The 24,848-nt window shown below is 35.2% G+C and overlaps 1 protein-coding gene and 1 long non-coding RNA gene across 12 annotated transcripts in view; one reads left to right on the forward strand and one right to left on the reverse strand.

Annotated features, from left to right (window-relative positions):
* Positions 1-24,848, reverse strand: part of Nckap5 (NCK associated protein 5) — a 953,350-nt gene that overhangs the window by 576,320 nt on the left and 352,182 nt on the right. The gene's annotated exons all lie outside the window — the stretch shown is intronic.
* LOC125618886 lies at positions 20,811-24,357 on the forward strand. The gene is made up of 2 exons (XR_007350259.1): positions 20,811-23,255; positions 23,638-24,357. It is a non-coding gene; the product is annotated as an uncharacterized LOC125618886 (long non-coding RNA).

Raw genomic sequence — 24,848 nt, forward strand, 5'->3', positions numbered from 1 at the left:
ACCCCCACCCTTTGCTCTGTCTGGGTGGAACGAATTTCTGCTAATGAACTAAACAAACAGGTCCCTTAATCTTATCATGGAGCTGACCCAGAGACTGGCACAGATTCCCAAAGTATTGTTAATTGGCAGGTAAGAGCTGGAACTAACAGCCATTTGTCTGGAGTCAGAAGTTGGTTCCCAAGTACATTTGGGAATAAAGACTATGGAGGAAAAAATATCCTGCTGGCATTTCTGGAGATAAAAGGAAATTTATTTTGGGCCAGAAAATGCTGAACTCAGTTTAGACTCATTTTGCATTTAAAGAATTCTCATAAATTTTCCATTTTCTCATGAAACTGCTACTTTTCAAGAAATGGTATTTTATTAGAAATAATGACTCCTAAAATTGATATTTTTCCAAACTAAAATAGTTTCTTCTGCAGATAAAATGAGGTGATCTTTTTAACAATATACTTTGAACTGTTTAAATATGCCATTTTTATATAACCACATACATTTGTACTGGTGATACAGTCACAAGGACGACCTCAACAGGTTTTTTTTAAATATAATAAAAATGACAATAGTCTTAGAGACACATAAACAAGTCTTAAAACATGAAATAATACTACCAATGGGATTATACCTGGTTTTGTACATTTATCTCAAGTGCTAGGGAATGTTCAATTACTTTGAATGACAGTATTTTTTGGAGAAATAATTTGTTAGATAAACAAATCATCAGTGGAAAAGTTGCAAAGGAGAAATTTTAAGCCATTTATTCAAATAGATTTAAGATCTGGGCAAAAATAAATATACTTTACTGTGAAAATTGAATGGAGTTTTAAATTGGTGCTCAAATCGTTCTTTTGCTTTATGCTGTACTTGAAAAATGTATGCACACATTAAGCACCCACTTATCTAGGCAGAGACTGTGTCTCCCACTTATTTTATAGCTCAGTGGTGCTTACAACGACACTGTACAGCTACGGGCACTCTGTGAATACCCTTAGTTTTAAGTTTCGTTTTTCAGATCAGAATTAAAAATCATAGGCATTATAATGAGGTAAAGTGAGGTTCAAGTGTTACTCTGTGTAAGTAATTAAGTCAAGGATGATGACACTGGTCATATTTTAAGATATTTTTACTAATATTTAAAACTATAGTTTTTCATTGTCAGGGTATTGATTAGATAAAAATTCTGAAAAGATTAACATGCTACCAAGAAAAATTTTCCAAAAGAGGTCTTCTCCATTAGCTTGAATTACGCTGGTGAGACCAAGTAATCCTGTTCAGCTAATTTGGTACTGTCCAGAAAAATAAAGACTTGGGCTGAGAGTTAGACATTTGGTTTCAGAAACCATCCGACACAAGAAATTTTATGAGTTCGATTGTGTATTTTTCTATCTTGGTAGTGATTTCAGGTGCATCAGTGGTAAGTGATAGCCTTAATCTAATACCACACTTAAATTTCTCAAATCCTTGGTACTAGCTTCAAAGTATAATCTATTTAGTTTTCTCACTTATTTACTGAGTGATTGCTATGGTCAGTGCTGGAATCTATGAGTGAGAAGTCAGACAAATTGTGACCTTGTTGACCTCACATTCTGGAGAGGAAGACAGACATTAGAATAGAATATGTAAGTACGTTAAATCTGGTTAGAAGGTAATCAGCGCTATGGAGGAAAATAAAGCCGGGTGGGCTGGGTGGGATACAAGCTTAGGCATTGTTCATTGAAGATCTCATAAGGCTGAGCTTGACCAAAGGAAGCTGAGGAAAAGACAAGCCTTGCAGATATTTGGGGGAGATAGGCTTATGAGATATTGGGAAACGCCGGTATTAAGCATAGCCTTAAATATGATTCTACCTGGTAAGGTCTAAGAACATTAAAGAAACCATAGGGATGAAAGAGAGCAGGAGGAGGATAAAGAAGTGGTTTGGAGGACAAGTCATCGGTGGGAATGAAGAGGCCAATTTAAGGATTTGTTCTTTATGCAAGGTTATATATAAGGATACAGTAACAGAAGAAGGGACATGATCATCTGCCTTTGAAAGAAAGGAAGGAGTAAATAACTCCAAGCCATTTGACCTTAGCACCCAGAGGAGGGGGTTTGCTATTATTTGAAATGAAGAAGAAACTAGGAGCAAATTTTGTTGGAAGAATTAGGAGTTTGGTTTTAGATACATTAAGGTTGGGATGCCTATTAATTTCAACATAGTTGATTTGCATAAAGCTCCTAGAAGAGCACCTGGTTTTTCAAAAGCACCACGTAAATGTTTGGAGTGGGGGAACTTGTGTTACAGGGACTTGGCATTGGTGGAGGTTATTATTGACATTTGTCAATCAAAATGAGATATTGAGTAGATATTTTCATGAATATCAATGTATAATGTTTAGGATACAAATCCGGGGTGGAAATGTAAATTTGGGAGTTGTATACACTGTAGATGGATAATTTAAGCCCATCGAATCAGTGCCATCATCAGGGCTGTAAATCCGGTTGGAGATGTTGAAGGATTGAATCCTGAGGCCCTCTGGCTTTAAACAGTCAAGAAAATGAAAAGGAATCAGAAAAGAAAACCAACCAGAGTGGCAGCCAGTGAGGCAGAAGGCAAACCAGGAGACTGAGCACCCCACCAGGAACTGAGAGGGGATTTCAAGAAGGAGGGAGTGATCCACTAGTCAAAGTTTCCTAGTATGACTTGTTTCTTTATAGAAAACCCAAATAAACATACAGGAAAATGGAGTTTATCACGGACAATTTAACTTTCTGTTGTCTGTTTATAGCACAACATTCATGGTGGTCCCAGCACCTAGCTAAAGGTAAGGCATGTGCTAGGTCTTCACTGTGCATTGCATCAAGTAATAAATAAAGGAATGGAATGCCTTGCACTGCAACGCACTCCTCAATGTATGGTCCACGAAGGATGTTGCAAGGGGCTTCTACTCTTAAATTCAAGAAATACTGATGTAGGACAAGATTTCTCAGAGGAAAGGGACCCGAGAATCATTAAGTATTTCCTTTATTTATATCAAGCCCTGTCAGTAGACAACAGACTACAAGCCCACAATCAAGTCTCATCTGAAACATTTTCTTATAATTTTATTTTCAATAAAATTACTCAGAAAGATATAACTCACAACTGTGGAAATTTAGAAGAGCATTTCTCTGAGAAATCCTACCACTTATTAAGACAGCGACCAAATTAGAATGAACAAGACTTAAACAGACACTTTACCAATGTTAAAAAAAAATAGCAAAAAAAAAAAGTGTATGCAAAGCAGTTCAACAGCACTAGTCATTGGAGAAGAGTAAATCACAATGAGATTTACCCACACCCACTCGAATTGACAAAATTGAAAAAATAGATAATATCAAGTGTCCACAAGGATGCAGAACAACTGAAATTCTCATGTGTTACTGATGGGAATATAACAAACTTAGAATACCAATTGGCATAAAGTTAAAACAGACACCTAAAGGCTCATCCAGGAATTCCACTCTTTTTTTCACCTCAAAGAAATGAAAGTGTTTTCACCTTACTGCTTGCACATAAATATTTATAGCAGCTTTATTCCAAATAGCCTCAACCTGGAACCTAAACTTTCATAAACTTGTAAATAGATAAACAACCTATAGGATATCCAACCATACCATGAAATACTATTCAGCAATGAAAAAGGCTCAACTATTGACAAACATAACAAAATGTTTCTATCTCAAAGGCATTATCTAAGTGGAAGAAAGTCATATTTAATAATTTTCTTTTGTTTAATTCCATTTGATTCTTAAAAACTGGAAATAGGGGATTGACTGAAGAGTGACAGAGAAGTATTTGAATGTAGGAAAAAATCTAGATCATTGTGATGGAGGTTTCAAAGTTGTATATTTTCTCAAAATCACATTGCACACATCAGTGAACTTTACTGTTTGTACATTAAGATTTAAAAAGGTTTTTACAAGAATAAATAATTTAATCTGATTTTTAAGTAGAGAGACTATAGTGCTTTCCCATCTGAGACAGAATTTTACCCCAGAAATATCACCATTATGTATCTCTAATAAAATAACTGATCCAAATAAATGTCACCAAGAGATGCTAAAACCATTAAATGTAAGTTTTATGGGATATGAAATAGTCAAACAGTGCAAATATCACTTCCTGATTTTTGTTAGATAAAAATTGTATTACACAAGGGAACCATCACCTGACACGTTCCTCATTATATAATGCTATACAAGAACTACATAGCATCACCTATGGAGTATTTTTGCAAAATATTCCATATTTTGCAGTATGTTTAGCCTGAATCTAGGCAAGGCCTTTGCCATAATTTCCTGCTTCAGGAAATAAAAAGACAGAGGAACAGAAAAGTGACACCAGAAAGAAACCATGGGGCATGTGCAGAATATGAAGCATCATCAAAGTCGCCAAATCTCAACATCTATGGGTAGAAAAAAGCACAGGGTCTGTAGTAGATTGAAAGAAACCTGATATAACAAGGCAACTAATGGGCTTACATCTTGGTGCAAATCAGACAGCTATGAAATACACTTGAAGAACAGTTAGAGAAATTTAAATAAGGTTGGTAGTGTAGGATGTAAAGAAAATTAAATTTTACTAGGGGTAAAAATTACAGTGTGGTTATTATAAAGGAAGTGGCTCCTTATTTTCAAAAGATATATGCTAAAATAGTTAGGGTTAAAGTGTTATGGTGTTTATCAGTCACTTTAGGAAAAAAAAATAGTTATGAAGCAAAAATGTTAACTTAGGATGTCTTCCTTTTAAGTTTTTGGTAACAATTTAATAAATGTACATATTTATCAGCTATGATTTCAAGACATCTGCATGTACTACTAATCAAGTCAGGGTAATTCACAAGAGTCTATTACACATCTTATAAAGAAATGCTTCTATTTGTTCATATTAAGTTGTGGGTGGATCAGTCTTCTGTTACCCTGATCTTCCAACTTTTCTGAGTGTTTGATATTTTTCATAGTGATAATTCAAAAAACTGCACTTGTAAAAACCCATGGATCAACAGTTACTTATAAGGAAATTAGAAAAATTTGGAACCTGTTGTCTTAAAAATACCAAGTTGTAAGATGGAACTAAAAAAGACACAGAGGAAGCAAATAATTTTAGTGCACATCATGGAAATAAAGAAAAATCTGAAATTAATGTTTAAAGCATCCAAAGAACTTTGGAAAAGGACAAATAGAATGAAAGAAATAAAGATAAAATCAGAGTTTATAGGAAAACACAGATCATTAATATAGGATCACTAAAGCAAATCAATTAGATAAAAGAAAAACAGTAAAGACATAAGTCAGTAAGCCTAGGAATTAAAATGGCTACATAATTAAGGATACAATTCAGCTTTTAAGAACATAAGACTACGTCACTATGAGCAACTTTACAGCAATAAGTTTAGAAACAGGCAAAGTGATCAGTATCCTAAAATAAAAACTTAGTAAGTCACACTGATCCACAGATTCTTCAACCATGAAGTATACTGAATCAATGGTTGGGCGGGGGGAATATCCCATAAAAACACAAGTCTAAATTTTTAAACATCTTCACTATGATACAATTCACCAAAGTAAAACATACAATTTATGCAATTTTAGCATAGGCCATCAGCATCCTCTATATTTAGAACAATTTCTTCACCCCAAAAAGAAATCAGTAGTACCCACTGGCAGTCACTCTTTATTCTCTCACAAAAGGCAGCCAAGATCCCACTTTCTGTCTTCTAGATTCGTGTATCATGGAAATTTCATATAATGGAGTCATACAATAGGCCTTTTGTATTGGGCTTCTTTCACTTAGCATAATATTTTCAGGAATTATCTATATGGTAGCAAGTATTCATGCTTCATTCTTTATTGCCAAATAACATTCCATTGCATGAAGTTACTACATTGTATTTATCTCTTTGTCAATTAATGGACATTTGGGTCATTTCTGTCTTTGATTATAATTAACAATGCAGTAAACACTCATGAACAAGTTTTTGCTTGACCTGTGTTTCCTTTACTTCTAGGTATACACCAGGGCAGTGGAATTGCTGGATCCTGCAGTAACTCAATGTTTAACATTGTGAGGAATTTCCAAACTACTTCCCAAAGCAATTACATCATTTTACATCCCCCTGCCCCCCAGCTCACAGATGAAGGTGCCAATTCTATGTTCTCTCCCACACTGTTATCTTTCTTTGACTATAAGCATCATACTGGATATGTATCTCATGTGATTTGTATTTACATTTTCCTGATGTTTAATGAAGGTCAGTTTCTTTTCATATGCTTATTGTTCATTTTGTGTATCCTGTTTAGGGAAATTTCTTATCAATATCTTTGTTCAATCTTAAATTGGGGTGTCTTTTTCTTGCTGAATCATGGGCTCAGATATCTTAAGGTGATCTTTACAAAACGTGAAAAACACATGAAAACTAACAATTCAAAAATTGGAGAAAGAATTACAGGGCACAAAAAAAGAGAAAGCGAGGAGGAAAATGAAGAAATAAGGGAAATAAAAGTGAGAAAGGAGGAGGGCAAAGGAGAAGAAAAATCTACTGAGACTAGAATGACTACCTACCCAAAGTAAACCTAAGCCAAATGGGAAAACAAGCTTATGAGGTTCTCAAAAATCCTAAATAAAAATTAATTCATCAACACAGAAAATTATAGTAGCAATATTAATGGCAATAACAAAATAGTGTGGCCAAATATCATTTCTCCTATATTGCAAAGATTATTTGACTTTAGGAAAAAATCTATTAATTCCCAAATAACCTCTTAAAGTAAAAAATGTAAAAAAAAGATATAATCATTGCAATAAATACTGGAAATTATTAACATCCCATATTTACTCGCAATTCTAAAAAAAAAAAAATATATAATGAATTAATAGAAGTTTCGACTCCCTGGGAATATAAGGGAATTCCCTAATGTGATAAAGGTGTGTACCAAAAATCTACAGCACAAATATTAAATGTGATTTAAGAATCTTTCTGTAATTTTCCCCTAGACAATAGTGCCTCTATCATGACTTTTAGACAACATTTCCTCAAAGATTTTAGAACAATGACATAAAGAAACAAAAGGATAGAATCTTGAAAGTAATAAAATTCATCATTATTTATCAGCAATATTATCTCCATAGGAAATTAAAGTGAGCCCAGAAGCAAATCAGATACATTAATAGAGTTATTAGAAATGTAAAAAAATTTAGGAGGTCTTTATTAAAAGATAATAAAAGTAAAAAAAAATAACTTGGACAGTATATGGAAATAAATCTAAAGGTGTGAAGCACCTTTATAGAGAAGACTTTGTTAAAGGGCATAAAAGAAGAACTTAGCAAATAGAAAAACATAAAGGTGGATTTGAAGAATCCATCTCCTGCCTTCACCTTTAAATGTGAAAAATTATTATTCAAAATCTCAATAGGTTTACACACCAAACTTTACCAGCTGATACTGAAATTTTTATAAAAAAAGAGAAAGAACCCAAATAACCAAATATTTAAGGATAAAACCCTCTAGCATTCCAAACAGGGTGAGACACCTTATTATAAAACTGGACCATTAAAAAAGTGAGATAGGTAAATGATCCAAAGTCTAGAAAGAGGCTCAGGTGCAGAATCAAAGAACATGACAGAAATAGCATTATTTTACAAATGACTGTTAAATAATTGATTCTTAGAAAAAAAACTATGGCATCACATCAACTTTCTATCTGAACAGAAAAGACTCGGTTAGAACCTGTTTCAGCACATTCACCAAAAATCAAATCTGATTAAAAACTAAATATGAAAAGGTGAATTTTTAAGACATTTTGAAGAATATTATGGAGAATATTTTCATATCATGAGGCTGGTAAGGACAATTGAATATCTCACTACATTAAAATTGTAAACCTACGTAAGAAACAAAAGACAATCAACAAGACAAAAAGTCAAGTCACTGACTAGAAGAATCTTTTTCAGATTGGCTAACATTCATATCCTAAAAAGAATTACCATCTCAAATTTATAGAGAACCTCAAATGAGTACTATCTCACACCTATCACAATTGAAAAAACAATTCTGATTACCGTATCTCTTGGTGAAGATGTATAAAAACAGGTGTTCTTAACTATATCAGTGGTGACTATCTGAATCTATGTAGTAGAGCTGCGGTTACTCATGCTCTAAGATATTGCAATCCTGTGAGGATATACACACTCAAGAGAAGGGCTCACTTCCATGTAAAATACCACAGAACATAGGCAAAATCCATTGTATAATCAGGTTTTAAGGTAAATATCAGCAAGTTCTAGAAAGTAGAAATATTACAAATATATTATTAATAATACAGTAAAACTAATTATTAACCAAGTTTTTTTTTTTTTAAGGTGCAAATCCTCCCATCCTGGAAACTGAAAAATTAACTTTTAATCAATTCCTGAATGAAATAAGATACAAACCAAAGTTAAAAATAAAAACAATAATGAAAACACATCCCAACTAGAGGAACTTACAGCATGGTCACAGAGAAATTCACAGTCATAAGCGTATTTACCAATGAAAATTAAAGAATACAGGTTGAGTACCCCTCGCCTGAAATGCTTGAGAGTAGGAGTGTTTTGGCTTTCAGTTTGTCAGAATTTAGAATATTTTCACATATATAATGAGATCTCGTGGGGATGGGATCCAAGTGTTACCAGGAAATTTACTAACATTACTTATATGCATAGCCTAAAGTTAATTTTAAGTGATATTCTTAGTACATCTACAGCACAGCATTATGTCAGTGCTCGAAAAGATTTAAATTTGGAAGCATGTTGGACTTTAGATTTCCATTTTAGGGATGTTCAATGCATATAAATAAATTCCAGGTTCAAAAGCCAAAAATGAGAAAATACCAAAAGAAAGCATGAGGAAGTAAATAAGGATGAGAGCAAAATGTAATGAACAGAGAACGGAAATACAGTAACCTTACATAAGACATCAAAGTCAAGGTTGCTTTGTTTTTTCAATAAGCTACTACATAATTTAAGAAAGGAGGAGGAAAAGGTATATGTGCACAAAGACACAATCTAACAAATGACAAATAGGAAATAACTACTAAAACAGGAAAAAATTTAACAAGCTACAGATATCATCTCTATGCAAATAAATTTGAAAAAAAAAAAAGCCTTTAGAAAACACATTTACCAAAATTGGTTCTATTAAAGATAGAAAGATTAATCCTATCAGCATCTCCAGAGAAAAGTAACATATTATCCTGCAAAACTCTCTAGGCCCAAAGAATCCTAACAAACCCAAGATCAGACCATTCCAATATTCTATACTTGCTTCCAAACATGAAGAAATGAAGGAAATTTTTCTATTTGTTTTTATGAAGCAGATAACATTAACAACATGATAGTCAAAAGAAAAAAATGCAGACTAATGTCACTATATCAGTGTAAAATTACTGAATGTGAGCAAAACAATATAACCACATTAAAATTATACAGTGACCAAATGACTTTTAATCTAGGGAATGCAAATTTGGCTCAATATTAATACATTAGTAAAAAAAATCACATTAACAAGTTTAATAAAAATTGCATGATCCTCAGAATACATGTTTAAAATGTCTTAAAAAATGCTAAAGTCTTCTTGATGAAAATCCAAGAAAATAAGAACTGGTGTATATTAATATGATAAAACTCATATCCCAACAATAGTATCTGACTTAATAGAGAAATACTTGCATTCAACTTGATCATGATCAAGGCCAGGATGCTCACTTCCTCCAATGCTATGAAACATTTTATTTGTATCAGGGAAAACATACAAGATACATCAAACAAAGTTATAAGAATTGGGAAAACAAAAATTAAAATGTGTAGATGGCTAGAAAAATCATGAAAATTAATAAAATTAACTTAGAATTCAGATTCAGTGAAACATACTAGACAGAAGTCAGTCATCTCCATAGACACCAATAGTATCAGATTGTAACCTGTTGCAGAAAATTCCATTTACATGAGCAACAGAAAATAAATACATAGGGAACTTCATAAACAGAAATGTGTACAACCTACAAGGTAAATGTTAAAACTCCTGCAAGCTACAAAAACAGACTTGAAGAAATCAGAAACATTCATTTATGTGTAACAAAATGACTCAATATTATAAAGATAGCAGTGCTAGGTTACTTCATACAATTAACATAATCCCAATAAAAATACCAGTGAGGTTCTTTGGGAGTGGGGCTTTTTAACACTAAAGTTCATTATGAAAAAAACTTGCAAGAATGGACAGAATACCTCTACATTCCTTGGCCCACGCCCTTCCTGCCATCTTCAAAGCCAGTAACTTTGTATCATTCTGATCTCTTTTTCTGTTGTCTTATCTCCCTCTCACCAAAGCCAGGAATGGACTTTAGCTTTTATGGACCTTGTGATTAAGCTAGGACCACCTGAGTCTTTCATTTAATCACAACCATTAGGTCCCTTTTGCCAAGGCAATGCATATACAGGTCTAGGGATTCAGACATGTACATACTTGTAGGTCATTATTTTGCCTGCTACATATAGCAAACAAGTATTTTAAAAACTGAGACAGTACTAACAAAACAAGATAAAATATATCTCAAATAAAAAACTAACACCACCGAGATAGTACTAAGACCAAAATTAATATAAAGAACTCTTTAAATTGAGGAAGAAATGCTGAAAATACAGTAGAAAATATTGGCAAATCATAGACAGTTCACAAAATGACAGGAAAAGTGTCCTTTAAAACATAAAAGATGGTCCAGTTCATAACTAGAGAAAGGCAAATTTATACTGAGATGCCATTTCTTACTGGAGAACATTTAGATGTTGGAAAACCCGTCTATCTGGGAGATCAGGAAAACACATAGTGTCACACACTGCAAAACTCCATTTGCATTGACTGAGTGCTCATTCTCCTTCTGGAATTGATCCTGGAAGTACACCTCCAACAATCCAAAAAACACAGGCACGTGGCAACTCATCGCCACACTATCTTGACCATACAAGTTGTTTAAAATGTCTCTAACTTGTCCTTGATTTCCATGTCTTTCTTCTCCTTACTTTACCACTTGTCTCATCTGTTGGTTTTGGGCTATAAGACACTATTCAACTTTGCAATCCTTCATTTGGGCAGCTTCTATGCTCTTCTCTGCAGAGTAACACCCAATCAATGTGTGCTGATTTGAAAATCGTTAGGTCTAAACAAGCATTTTGTTAAATGATGTTTTATTTTGGAAAAAGAAAAGCTTAACTAATATCACATGGTTTGTTAATTTTCTGTATAGCCAAGATTATTGTTTAATATGGTTCTTTTCATGGTTCTTACTAAGCGTTTTGTTTTATCACAGCGAGTCTTATGTAAGAAAATTTGATTTCACCAGTAATTGAATATCTGTAGCTACGGCCAGCTGAATAGACCACAACCACTTCCCCTGGACTTTTCACACTTCTTCCCATGCTGAGAAGTCCACTGTTCCATAATAGTACTGTTGTTACCAGTGAAATTTAGAAATAAAATGCACTTAAGTAGTGCCTCGTGATTCTCCTGGGGCTTGGTAACAAAGACACACCCATGCAATAGTAATCATTGATACTTAAAGACTAGTGTCCTTTTATTAATATTGCTATTCACTCAACTACATTGATCTGGTAACTAGGTAACCACTATGCCAGGTTATTAATGAAGAAATAGAGGGTCATGATCTCAATTTTTAACAGCATATCCTCAGGGTATTTGATTGATTTTTTTAATTCAAATCTTCTCTTTCAACTGTCTATCAAAATTAGTATTATGTGCATATGTATAGATACATTTACATGTAGGTATATATACACATATGAGTTTATGTCTCTTTTTCTACAAGCAAAATTTAACCTAGGTGCAAAGAAGTAATGAAAATAAACTCCTCCTGTGTGCCAATTTTTAATAAGTTTGTCCAAATCCATCAAAATTATGGCTCAAATTAGCATCCACACATGAAATTGCTACCATAAGAGAAGAGGTAGAACTTATTTAAACTCAAATTTGGGAAATTTATTAACCACACCACAACCCTAGCATGGGGAAAGCTACAGTTTTCTAATAAGCTATAGAATCCAGTCTTATGAAAATAATTATGAACATATGTGGGGGAGGAATCTAACAAAATAGCAACATGTTATCTCTCACTAGGTTCTAAAAGAATTTTACAAGGATATTACTCTTATACTTAATGACTCATGGCTTTGAGGTTTTTAATATTTTTATATTATATTATTACATTATGTTATATTCATTAAAAAGCATATGATTGGTGAAGGGAATCTAGAAATGACCTCATACCACTATTCCCCATAGATGAGAAAGTTGAACATACACATAATATACAGGACCACACAGGGACACACTGAGAGAACTATGTGTTGACTGTGAGGTTTCCTAATCCACTTTTCCATTGGACGGGTAGAGCCCTTAGTGTCATAGAACTTAAAGCAACTCTAAGATATGTCTTAGAAGGACCAGAAGGAAGTAAATCAAATGAGTGATGACTCTTCCTTACTAGTTCAATAGTTAGTATGTTAGGGGTTATGAAACAACACGAGAAAGTTTTTTGAAATCTCACTCCATGTCAAGGATTGACATTAACAGAACAAAATTTGCCTGATAGTCAAGTTTTATTAGAACACGGTTATACCTACTGTCCCTTATGTATGTCTCTGACTGCTTTTGAGCTACAATTACCAAGTTGAATAGTTGAGACAGTGACCACATGGGCAATGCACATAAAGCTAAAAATGCTTGCTATGTGGTTCTTAACAGAAAGGTTTTCTAGTCCTTACTCTAGAAAATATTGCCCTCACCAGGTATGGTGGACACACCTATAATCCTAGCGGCTTGGGAGACTGAAGTTGGAGGATCACAAGTTAAAAGCCAGCCTCAGCGACTTAGAGAGACCTTGTCTCAAAATTAAAAAGAAAAAAAAGGGGGGGGGGCTGGGGATGTGGCTTAGTGGTTAAGTGTCCCTGGGTTCAATCTCTGGTGCCAAAAGAAAACAAAACATTGCCCTCTTCCAAGCTATTCTAAACATGAGTAAATACTTCTAAAAAAAACTATTACAGGTTGATCATCTGTAACACAGAAATTAAAAATGCTCCATAATCTGAAACTTTCTGAACATCACTTTGTGACATGAGAGCACAAGTAGAAAATTCCATAATTTATCTCCTGTGATGAGTCTCAGTCAAAACACAGGTGCATTCAAAGCATTGTATAAAATAATCTCCAGCCTATGTATATAAGAAGTATATGATACATATGTGAAAATTGTATTCAGACTCAGATTCCATACTCAACATATCTTATTTTGTATATGCAAATGTTCCAAAACCTGAAAAAAAAATTAACATCTAAAACACTTCTGGTTCTAATCATTTCAGGGGTACTCAATGTAATGATTAATAATTTTGATTTCTACTTAGATACAAGTACAGTAATTAAATACATGTTATGAATTATAACAAGTCCTAAGTTTCACACACAAGTTGTTCTACAACATATACTTTTCTGCTGACTGAGACATTCCATTCTTAAGAATAGGAGTGATTTTAGCTAATTAACTTTTAAAATTAAACCCGAATTAACTTTTTATAGCCAGCAATAATTGTATCAAGATTATTGCCAGATAATTAAAATACAGAGTTACTAATGAATAGATACGTACTATAGCTTTCTTTACAACATAGAGTTGCTTATATAACTTCACATTTTCTTTTGTGCATTCAAGATTGTATTTTCCAAAAATGAAAACATGAATTTTTTGAATCTTTTTTTATGAAGTGTGAATGCATCAATTATCAAATTTCTAGAATATCATAAAATCTTAAAATTACAAGCCTTCTATTTGGTCCGTTAGAGTCAACCTTTAAAAATGTTAAGAAGAATGGTTTCCAGAATTTCTTAGAGAAGGAATAAGATTTTGAGAAATATTTTGGAGAGATACTAGAAATTAGACAAGGCCAAGAATTCAATCTGAAATGGATGCTTTTTAAAGCACCATAATGTTATTAACTTTTAGAAAATAGATTCTAGGTACATAAAGAATCTGTTCTGCCTTTACCATAGTTTAGACTATCGTAGATACAGGGTAGACTAGGTTATCTATCCATTGGTAACAACTCCCCAGATCTCAGTGCCTTGAGAAAAAGGCTGATATCTCCCTCTAGCAGCATGGTAATCATTCTATGAGCCTAACTTTAAAGAGACCAACTTCTTGAGAATCTCTGGTTGTCATGCCACAAGGAAAGGGCATGCTGGTGGATTGTGTATCCACAATGAAGTGCTTCAACTTGGAACATGCCTTGTACTAAACAACTCATTGGCCAGTACAAGTCACTTGACCTCTCTCACCCACAAGGGCGGGCAAGTTGCAGTCCTATCATGTGCCTGGCAAGAAGGCAGCTGGAAGTATTTGCTGACAAATCACTGAATGTATAGGGTAATGATTAAGGACCCAGTCCTTAGGCAAGCCTAGTTAAGTATGTCTGTGCTTTATTTTCCTCATCTGTAAAGTAGGAATACTGAACTTCATAGAATTGTGAAGATCAATGACTTCATATTTGTGAAGCATTCAGATATATTAAAGAGTTACTGTTATCTCATTCCAACCTTTGTACTTGCCACACTGTTCTCCAGAGCCTCAGACAGAGACGAAGGCAAAATCAGAAGTGGAGAGCCTGAGGAATGCCAACCCAGACCCAGCAGGGATGCTTACAAGAAGTATTTTAGAGAAAAGGCCTATGAACAAATAAAAGAGTCCACAGATGCTAGATCTCCTAATTAATGATGATCCAAAAGTTAGAGACAGGCTTTTGGTAGAGTCAAGTTCAATTTTAGCAGAAGCTGGAAGATCAGAGGGATAAAGACACTTAAACTCACAACAGATTTTATGACCTATGACAGCCATGTAGAACATGGATGCAGTGAGTGGAAAATGATGGGTGGAGCCAGCGTGTATACTTGGGTAATACAATATGTGAATGAATCCCTTCGAATCTATGGTTTAATCTACACCAAACCAAATACACGAGTTGAAGAAGGATACTCTCATCAGAAAGGGCTAAGACAACCATGAAAGAGGAGTGGGAGCAAAGAGAAAGTCAACCAAGAATCACAATCCCGAAAATGCAGTGAGATGGCAACTCTCCCATGCAGAAGCATAGGAAGTGGTGGATTAATGCATTGCTTGATGCCTATCAGAACTCCCCTATTTCCTCAGCACTGACACCAGTACAATGTCTCTGTTCATGACATCCATGACAATCTGTATGCATTCAAACTGTTCTGGACTGTGTTAAGCACCAAGGCAATGCAAAAATGAACCCAATTTTCCTCTTCCAGCAGCTTCCTGTTCAACAAGGAAGACAATATATATAAACCAAGACAACTCCACAGAGCCTGTGAATTAGAAGGAAGTCCTCTCCCCAATACTCATGCTTAGTGTTACCAACAGGAATGAAATGGAGGACTGACAATAACATGATGTAAAATCACAAGCAGCCATGCAAATAGGTAAGATAGATTATTTGCAGGAAGTAGAGAAGGAATTAGATGTTCATAGCAGCACAATTCACAATAGCTAGACTGTGGAACCAACCTAGATGCCCTTCAATAGATGAATGGATTAAAAAAATGTGGCATTTATACACAATGGAGTATTACTCAGCACTAAAAAATGACAAAATCATGGAATTTGCAGGGAAATGGATGGCATTAGAGCAGATTATGCCAAGTGAAGCTAGCCAATCCCTAAAAAACAAATGCCAAATGTCTTCTTTGATATAAGGAGAGCAACTAAAAACAGAGCAGGGAGGAAGAGCATGAGAAAAAGATTAACATTAAACAGGGACGAGAGGTGGGAGGGAAAGGGAGAGAGAAGGGAAATTGTATGGAAATGGAAGGAGACCCTCATTGTTATACAAAATTACATATAAGAAGATGTGAAGGGAAAAGGAAAAAAATCAAGGGAGAGAAATGAATTACAGTAGATGGGGAAGAGAGAAGATGGGAGGGGAGGGGAGTGGGGATAGTAGAGGATAGGAAAGGTAGCAGAATACAACAGTTACTAGTATGGCATTATGTAAAAACGTGGATGTGTAACCAATGTGATTCTGCAATCTGTATACGGGGTAAAAATGGGAGTTCATAACCCACTTGAATCAAATGTATGAAATATGATGTGTCAAGAGCTTTGTAATGTTTTGAACAACCAATAAAAAAAAGAAAGAAACCATAAGCCAAAAATAAATTAATAAATAAATAAATACATTTAAAAAAAAGAATAAAGATACATTGAAAAATAAAAAAAGAAAGAACTTTGTCTTTTTTTTCATATACAAGTAGTAATCTAACAGCACACATTAGCATGTTTCATTCCATAATTTGTATTTATAAGATACCTTTTATTCTCCAATATCAATTACAATTTTTAAATGACTACTTAATTTTAATGTCACTTCATGGCTTTCAAATGTAAGCTCCACAGTTCACATTTTCTTGGATGGCCACAAATTCAAAAGATCACACACAGTACATATAAGGCTCAAATTTTTGTTTTATAGATGAAAAGCTGAGTGACCAAATGACATATCCATAGCAACAGGGTAAGACAGTCAAGACCAAAATTCACATCCTAATGTGAAACATGTATATTTCCTTCAATGCTAAAACAATCAAGAAAACAGAACTGAGTCCAAGATGCTTCTTATGTTCTGTGAGGATTCTGTCAGAAGCAAAGAGAGTGACATCAGTAAGACTGGAAATAATATAAACAGAGTAAACATGGAATCATTCACCAAGCCCTGCAATGTCTGCTGAGACAAAATACAAGGGAGCTCAACCCCACAGAGTAAGGGTGAAGTTTATGAAATTCATTATACAATCAGAGGTGTAAGAAGTTAGAAATATAAATAGATTTTAAATGGCTTATATAAATGAATGACAGGCTCATCACAGCTAACGAGTAAAAATAGTGCGTGTGGGTCATGTTATGAATGTTTGAATTTGACATCAAAGAGACACTTGCTTTGCCAACTCTGGCAAAGACAGATGGCACATGGCCATGGGGCTCCCTGGCAATTGTTGCTTCCGTTTGTGAGCATCTCCAAACGCAGTTTTGGGATGTCACGAGAAACTGCAAGCCTGTGGGGTTGTAAATTGAAGACGGACATTCAAGAAACAAACTTTTCACTATATATTAACCAAGACAACTCCAATGCTGTTTATTCTCACTCAGAAGTATAAGGGACATTTTTACATTCTTACTGTACATCAAGACCCATGGGGTCTCTGAGATCCCACGAGAAAGTTTTTACAAGGATTTATCCTTACTTTCCTCATTGGTTTGCTCAGATGAGAAGCAGGAAACCTTCTAGACATCCTGAACCCATGAACTTTTTGTGGTTTGTCCATCAACATACACAAAAGTCAATGCAGCAACTCACAAATCTCTTCCCATTGCATTGTAGCATGGCCTTAAATTATTTCTGTATCTATAGGTTGCCCATCCCCAGCCCACTCTGGAATGTGATCCTAATTGTGTGTTCCTTAGGAAAAATGTCTGATTAGCCCAGCAGTGTTTGAAGACCTCTATCCTGTATCTTGTTATAATTTAGATAGTTTATGTCTGGTTTCCAAAATGAGCTTCCCAAGCCATCCTAACTGATGCCCTCCAAACGTTGTTCCCTGCTGAGAAACAAACCGGTTTTTGCCTCTCACCCAAACTCAGCTCACATCTTCTCCAAAGAAATTATTAGTACATTCCATTAGCTAACAATGGTCCCAGCTAATTAATGTACTCCAATATCTAGCAACTGTTTTACAGGAAAAATAATCTACATTGTATTTACTGCAAATCCTCACCAACATGACAAAGACAAATGCCAACTTTACATAATTATTTTTCAGCTGTTATGCAACAATTAAAGTGATTTTCAAATATGAACATTACAATTATGAGAAGGAAGGACGTAATTCTGCTTTAAAACTGCCTGGAAAAAGAACTCTTATACCACATTAATGATTTAGGATTGAACTAGAAAAATAGACTCTCTTACTAATAGAGTAAGTGGGGCAGAAATAAACCTCCCATTGATTTGGTGGTGGTAGGGGCCACACTTTAAAAAAGGGGCAGTGGAATTGTATTTCTGAAATAAATGATCTGCAAATCTTATCAATGTTTGAAGACATATTTTTGTAAAATGCACACACCACTGTCATAATGTTGCAGAAATTGGAAAAAATCCATATTGTACTATGGTTCATCTGCAATGGCCAAAGTTAAGCCCCTGTCTTCAGTAAAACAGAACACCCAATGTCACTGTTCACTTCAGCTGTGCTCTAGGTAAATATTTGTCCATGATCTTTGTTTCTTCCTTCTAGTGTGATTTTCCCCAATATTCCTTAACATTGGAATAATAAAAGTTAAATTAATATTTGTTCATTTCAGTGATGATCTGAAATTTACTTCCTTCTTCCTTCTGAAGGCCACAATAATTGTCTCATAAAAGTTCTACCAAGGTCAGGGATGATCTAATTTACTTGTAATTGTGAATTCTGCTAAGAACTCTTACCCATAAATAAGCCTTGGCTATGGAAAAAAAAAATGAAGATCCGAAACAGGATAAGGCAATTAAAAATGGGGGTTGGGGGAATAACGGAGTGGTGGAGAAAAGTGGATTTTCTAAATTTAAAACACTCTGCCCTTTCTTGAAATAATGATTTATATTCTCTGAGCCCACAAGAGAGTAATTGGATATGCATGATGCAATGCTGGAATTTTAGGCATTTTTGCCTAAAGGTTATTAACAATTAGTAGCATGAAGGAAAAAAATCATAAAGTTAGAAAAATAACCTTCTCTCAAAGGATAACTAAAACTGAACTTGTAATCTGTTCATAATAAAATATATCATGTTTATATTAGAACCCCACATGTTAAAAGGAGAACTGAAGGGCTGGAGGTTTAGCTCAGAGGTAGAGCTTTTTTGCCTCTGATGTGCTTGGCCCCAAACTTGACTTGGTCCCCAGCACTACAAAAGAGGAAAAAGAGAGAGAGAGAGAGAGACAATCGATGGACTAGAGTATGTGAAGTAGAAGTTCATGATTAAGTGGGAAACTGAACAATAATTTGTATGAGGAAGAATAAAATAACTTACTTCCTTTGTAAAAGTAAAGACTGAGGAAAAACATGAAAAGCTGTCTTTGAATGAATTCTTTAAGAGAGATGATGGAGTAGACATTGTAAGTGAAGTTGCTGATACATCATGCAGACTAGGGTGTGAAAGCCAGATGTTGAGTCATCTGGACTCAATGGAGCAGAATTCTTTTCACATTGCAGCTACCTGGTTTTGCTTTGATAGTTGCAATGGTACAGAGCTCACTATCTCAAGAGCATCTCTAATACATGTTATAATAGCCCTCTCTGGTGCTTTGTTGTCAGGTTGCAACAATACTATGGTTTGGGTGTGATTTGTCATCTCCCAAACTCACTTTGAAATTTTGTCCCTAAGGTAACAGTGTTGAGAGGTTAGCAGATCTTTAAGAGCTGTTGGCATTAATACCTTTCTCTTGGGAATGGGTTAATTCTCCCTTGAGTGAGTTATTTATTATAAGAACTAGTTGTTGTAAAGTAAGGCCATCCCTCTTGTTTTCTTTTTCTGCATTTACACACTTGCTTTTCTGTTTTCATACCATGTTATGACAGATCATAAGAACTTTGCCAGATGCACTTGCCTAATCTTGGACGTCCAGCCTCCAGAACTAGGGGCTAGGAATGTGGTGCAGTGGTCAAGCACTTTTTCCTAGTATGTGTGAAGTTCTAGGTTTGATGCCCAGGGCCAAAGTACAAAACAAAAATAAACAAACCCCTATTGTTCAGCATGAGAATTGTGAAGCTAAATAAATGTACTTTTGCAAATCACCCAATCTCAGGTATTCTAGGATAGCAGCAGAAAACAGACTAAGACCTTCAGATAACTGAATAGCTCCATCCTCTGGAATACATTCTAGGGTGCTTCTAATCCCTTTCCCACAAGACAATTCATTGAACATTTCAAACAACGATCAGGTGCATCCTTTAGTCTTCTATTTGCCAAACTAAATGTCTCTAATTCCTTCCACTGTCATTCAGTACTTTGCATCTCACACCATTTTAGTAACTGACTTTGTGAATACTGCTTGGTTTGCTGTATCTATGATAGACATATGAAACAGGTAGTCTTGATATGATCGAACCAACAAGATTACCACATAAAACTTTTAATTTCCCCTTTGAAATAAAAAAAAATTGGTATGTGTTGGCAGAACACCTGTCTTATTCAATCATATGCTAGCCATCATTTGATAGGCAACAAATTCACAAATATTTGGGAAGTCAAAATTAAGATACAAAGATTAATTTCAGAGTTTTTATAAGATGTACATTGTTATATATACATATGTGGTATAGTCTCAAGTTTGGGGCGAGGGGATGATGGAGTCCAGGTGGGTTGAGGAATCCACACTAGGAGATATAGAGTAGAAGAACCCAGACTGATCTTTGAAAGATGGGTAGAGATTTTCTGTTTGGCATGGAGGAAAAAGGCAAGAAAAGAGTGTGTGTGTAGGAATAATGAATGACAGAAGAGGTCAGGAATGGTAGGGTCATGTGTGTGGATAGAAATAGAAATACTTAGATTTGCACTGTGACAATTCTGGTACAACTTCCTCTCTTCCATTCTAAACATTTGGTTTAGCTAAACATTCCAGGACTCAGACTTCTGAGGATATTAATCTAGCCAATGAAATCTTGATAAGATGCTATGAAGAACTGAGAGTAATGTTAGGATACCCTTTAGATGGCAGCTGCAGATTTCAGAGGTGATTACCTAGATAACAAATTTCCTTTATTCTGTGCATGGGAATTTTAGTCAGTCCAGTGACAAAGATATTTTTGGATAGACTTAACTTTTGGTATATTTAAAATTATATCATCTTGGGGCAAATGGTCCCCAAAGCACAAGTCTTGAAGTGTAATTCTGATGCAACTATGAGAACTGAACTTTCCTCAGATGTGGCATTAAAGAACTTGTCTTTCAGAGTAAACTTCTGCAACCGGCATCATTCATATTTCTATTTCCAAAGCAGAGAAACAGCAAAATTAATTAAACGGTACAAGTGAATAATTCCTGGTAAATACTTTTGACTTTCAATTAGCAGTGAGTCTGAATTTCCATGGAATACTGAAGAGATAGCATCAGACAATGCAATTTCCTTAATAGGGACCATAACCCTAGAGAAGCTGCTGCTGCCTCTTTAATATCGTGCAATTGACTTTTTTTTTTCTTTTGCACCATGTTGTGCTCTTAACTTTTGTGGAAACTTAAACATTATTCAATGAAACGATTTTCTGGAAAACCTTTTGAAAGTGGTCAGACTGTGACCTTGTTCTTGTACCCTGCCTCTGCCAGCATGCTGTGTAATCATCTCTGGAAGGTTCAGGGCCAAGAGACAGTGCAAGAGTTAGCCCCTGAAGAGAATGAAGTTCACAAAAATAATTGTTATCTGCCTACTTTCAGGAAAGGGAAACTACCACTTCCAACATCAGTGATTTTATAGGAATCTATCACCTCTTTTCTATATTTGTTATATTTCAACCTATTGACCCAGAAAACTGGCAAAAATTATCAAAGTATTAACTCTTTAAGAAATGACTGTGGAAATGATTAATCTCAAGCCTTTCTCACAAGCAGACATCAAGGCCTAAAATGCCTAAATGCTTTCTTCAGGGCCACACAGTGAGTAGAAGAACCAGGATTTGAACTCTGTGCTGTGGGGGAGGAACCAGAAATGGTATATGTTTGAAACTGAAGCAACAGTATGGCAGACTCTCCAAATAATCAGAATAGAGCTCCTGATTGTACTGGTAGGCTACCAAATACCAGTCTCTACTGGAGTAGTATGGATATCAGTAATATCATAAGGGATAATGAGAAAAAAAATGCTTTCTTTACAAATAGGTTATCAAAAGCAGTGTTAAAATAATTTATGTTTAGGCATTAGTTCTTCTCTTTTACCTTTTCACGTTGTTTTCCATTGCCACTAATCCTTTGAAAACTCATCCTCCATTTGGCAACCCCTACCACTATTAGTCCTACTCAGCTCTGCTGATTTCAAGTATATGTTCTGTCTTTCCAAAATTCTCAAGATCTCCTCCATAAGATCACCTTTCTAACCTTTCAGATTAATGCCTGATGATGTTTGTAAAAATAACTTGGTCTAGATGTCTACAGTTGTTCTCACTCAAGTACAGGGAGAAGAGGCTTCATTATTTTATCATGGATTTTTAGGCCTTGGATTTTATCATGAATTTTTTTTAAACCTGTGATATCCTCTTAACTCTCTTCTCTTCAAAATTAAGAGATATTCTGTGTTCCTATTCATACGGTTGATAGCAGCTCAAGATTATAACTGGTAGAACAATGGAATAAGATGATAGGATAAAAATACACATTTGATTATTACTGACACCTGTTATAGTCTTTATAATGATGTGCAATGATGTGATTAGCTATTACAAGCCTTTAGATTTTATTTTATTGATGGTACTTTTGAAGATGTTTGAAAGGGTCTCAGAGAACAAGCACTCTGGCTTCGATACCACTAACCATGTTGACCTCTTTATCAAGTGTCCTAATCTTTAATTTGTTGTTAACTAACTTGAAACTGTGCATCTCACTTAGCATCTGCATGCTACTGAGCCAAATGACTTTCTGATAAGCTTATTTGACTTGCTTTTCTTACATGAATTTACAAATAAAAATGGGCTCATCCCTAGTGAGCCCAGAAGCCCTTAGTAGTTTCTCTTTCTGATCTATCACCAATCCCTTCAATATCTTAAGTGTTTTAAGCATCTATAATTTTTTAAGTCACTTAGCAACCTAGATGAATAAAATGCATCTCCAGTTGTCTCTATGCATAGAAGATGGATGAAATTTTACGTTTAGTTTCATATTTCATGCTGAGCATTATGAGAGACATGAGGAATGAGAAGACTTGGTCTTATAGGTCAAGATGCTAAGAGCAAAAGATCTGTCCTTAAAGGAAAATTAGAAAAACTGATTCAGAGTGATTGAGACCTGCATGGTTGGGACTCGGCATAGGGACCATTAAGGGTGACAGTAGAGTCAGTGTGTATGTTTGGAGTATTTAGCTTAAGTGTCACAGAGGTAGTGTCCTCATCAACAGGGAAAGGGGGGGGGGCGTGAGAATCAGAGTAGTCCTAGGGACTGTTGTAGTTTGGGGGTGAGGTGTCCCCAGAAAAGCTCATGTGGCAATGCAGGAATGTTCAGAGGTAAAATTATGAGATTCTGAGAACTGTAACCTCATCAGTGGATTAATACACTTGATGGATTAATAATCTAAATGAACTATTGGGTGGTAACTGCAGGCAGGTGGGAAGTGGCTAAAGGAAGTGGGTCAGTGGGGGCATGCTCTCGAGGACTATATTTTGTTCCAGATGAGCAGAGCTCTCTCTGTTTTCCGGCTGCCACGAGCTGACCAGCTTTCCTCCATCACACCTTTCTTCCATGCTGTTCTGCCTCACGCGAGGCTTACGGCAATGAAGCTTACCTACTATGAACTGAACTTCTGAAACCGTGAGCCCCAAATAAACTTTTTCATTTCCTAGTTTGTTCTTGTCATATATTTTGCTCATAGGGATGAATAGCTGAGAGACAATACGCAGAGAGGAGTCTGTCGTATTTGTCAAATGTGACCGTCACCGCAGCACAGACTTGACAGCTGTAGTATCTTCTGTGTCAGGTAAAATTCTACATCTGGTGAAAATCTAGGATTATCTCCATGGACACTCTGTCTTCAGTGTGATTAATGAGTGTTCATAAGAAGGCAGAGCCTCAGCAGCAAGTAAGCATGGCGGCTCCTAAAGCAACCCGGTCTGGGTATCTGGCCATGAACCCAGCCACAGGCTGCCAACCTCAGTCAATTCTCCAATCAGATCTTGCCTTCTTAGAAGTTACCTCTGCCATGAGATAATTAGCCTGTGTCTCTACCAACAACTTCCTCATCTCATTAACCTGTTCCTTTTTCTTTGATTCAGGTCACCCTTTTTGGGGAGTTACTTATAAAGTTTAATTGATGACATACAATTATAAAGTATGCCATAGTTAAAAACCCTGAGGAAAGAAAATGCGCTTTATATGTTCTCTTTTCAGAGAGGCACAGACACTTCTCTCTTGAGCTGGGGAATGGAGGTGGTTACTAGAATGCCCTTCCTGTATATGGAAAGACTGGGGATGAGGGAGATAAGGATAAAAATTATTAAGTACAGATTGCCCATATAGAGATGTGATATGTAGAATGATATCCTAACCATCTCTTTAAAAAAAAAAATCACTAGTATGGTCATACACTATCAACTTAGTGAATTTTTCCATTAAAATTAAATAGAAGGCCATGGTAAATTACCCATTTCATTTCTCCTTCCAGATTAAAAAAAGGCACTTAGTCATTTCTTACTGTGGGGGCACTCCAGCCTTATTCTATGTGTTTATGCCAAGTAGGTCATTTATACTGCTGCCTGCTGGAGTTTTTCTTACAACTTAGTAGGGAATATTTGTGATTTTTATTACCCCGAATAAATCTACAAGATGCCTTTTGCTGCAGGCTCTTTATTTTAATTTCAGATAAATCACATCAGGTTCCTGGCTGTCATATTAACATAAGCATGGATCTAAAAATAACAAGTGTGCATTAAGTTACATGTCTAAAGATTAAATAGTGGTAAATTGGGTGTGTGTCTT

Source organism: Marmota marmota, unplaced genomic scaffold, assembly GCF_001458135.2.
Source record: "Marmota marmota marmota unplaced genomic scaffold, marMar, whole genome shotgun sequence".
Taxonomy (NCBI): domain Eukaryota; kingdom Metazoa; phylum Chordata; class Mammalia; order Rodentia; family Sciuridae; genus Marmota; species Marmota marmota.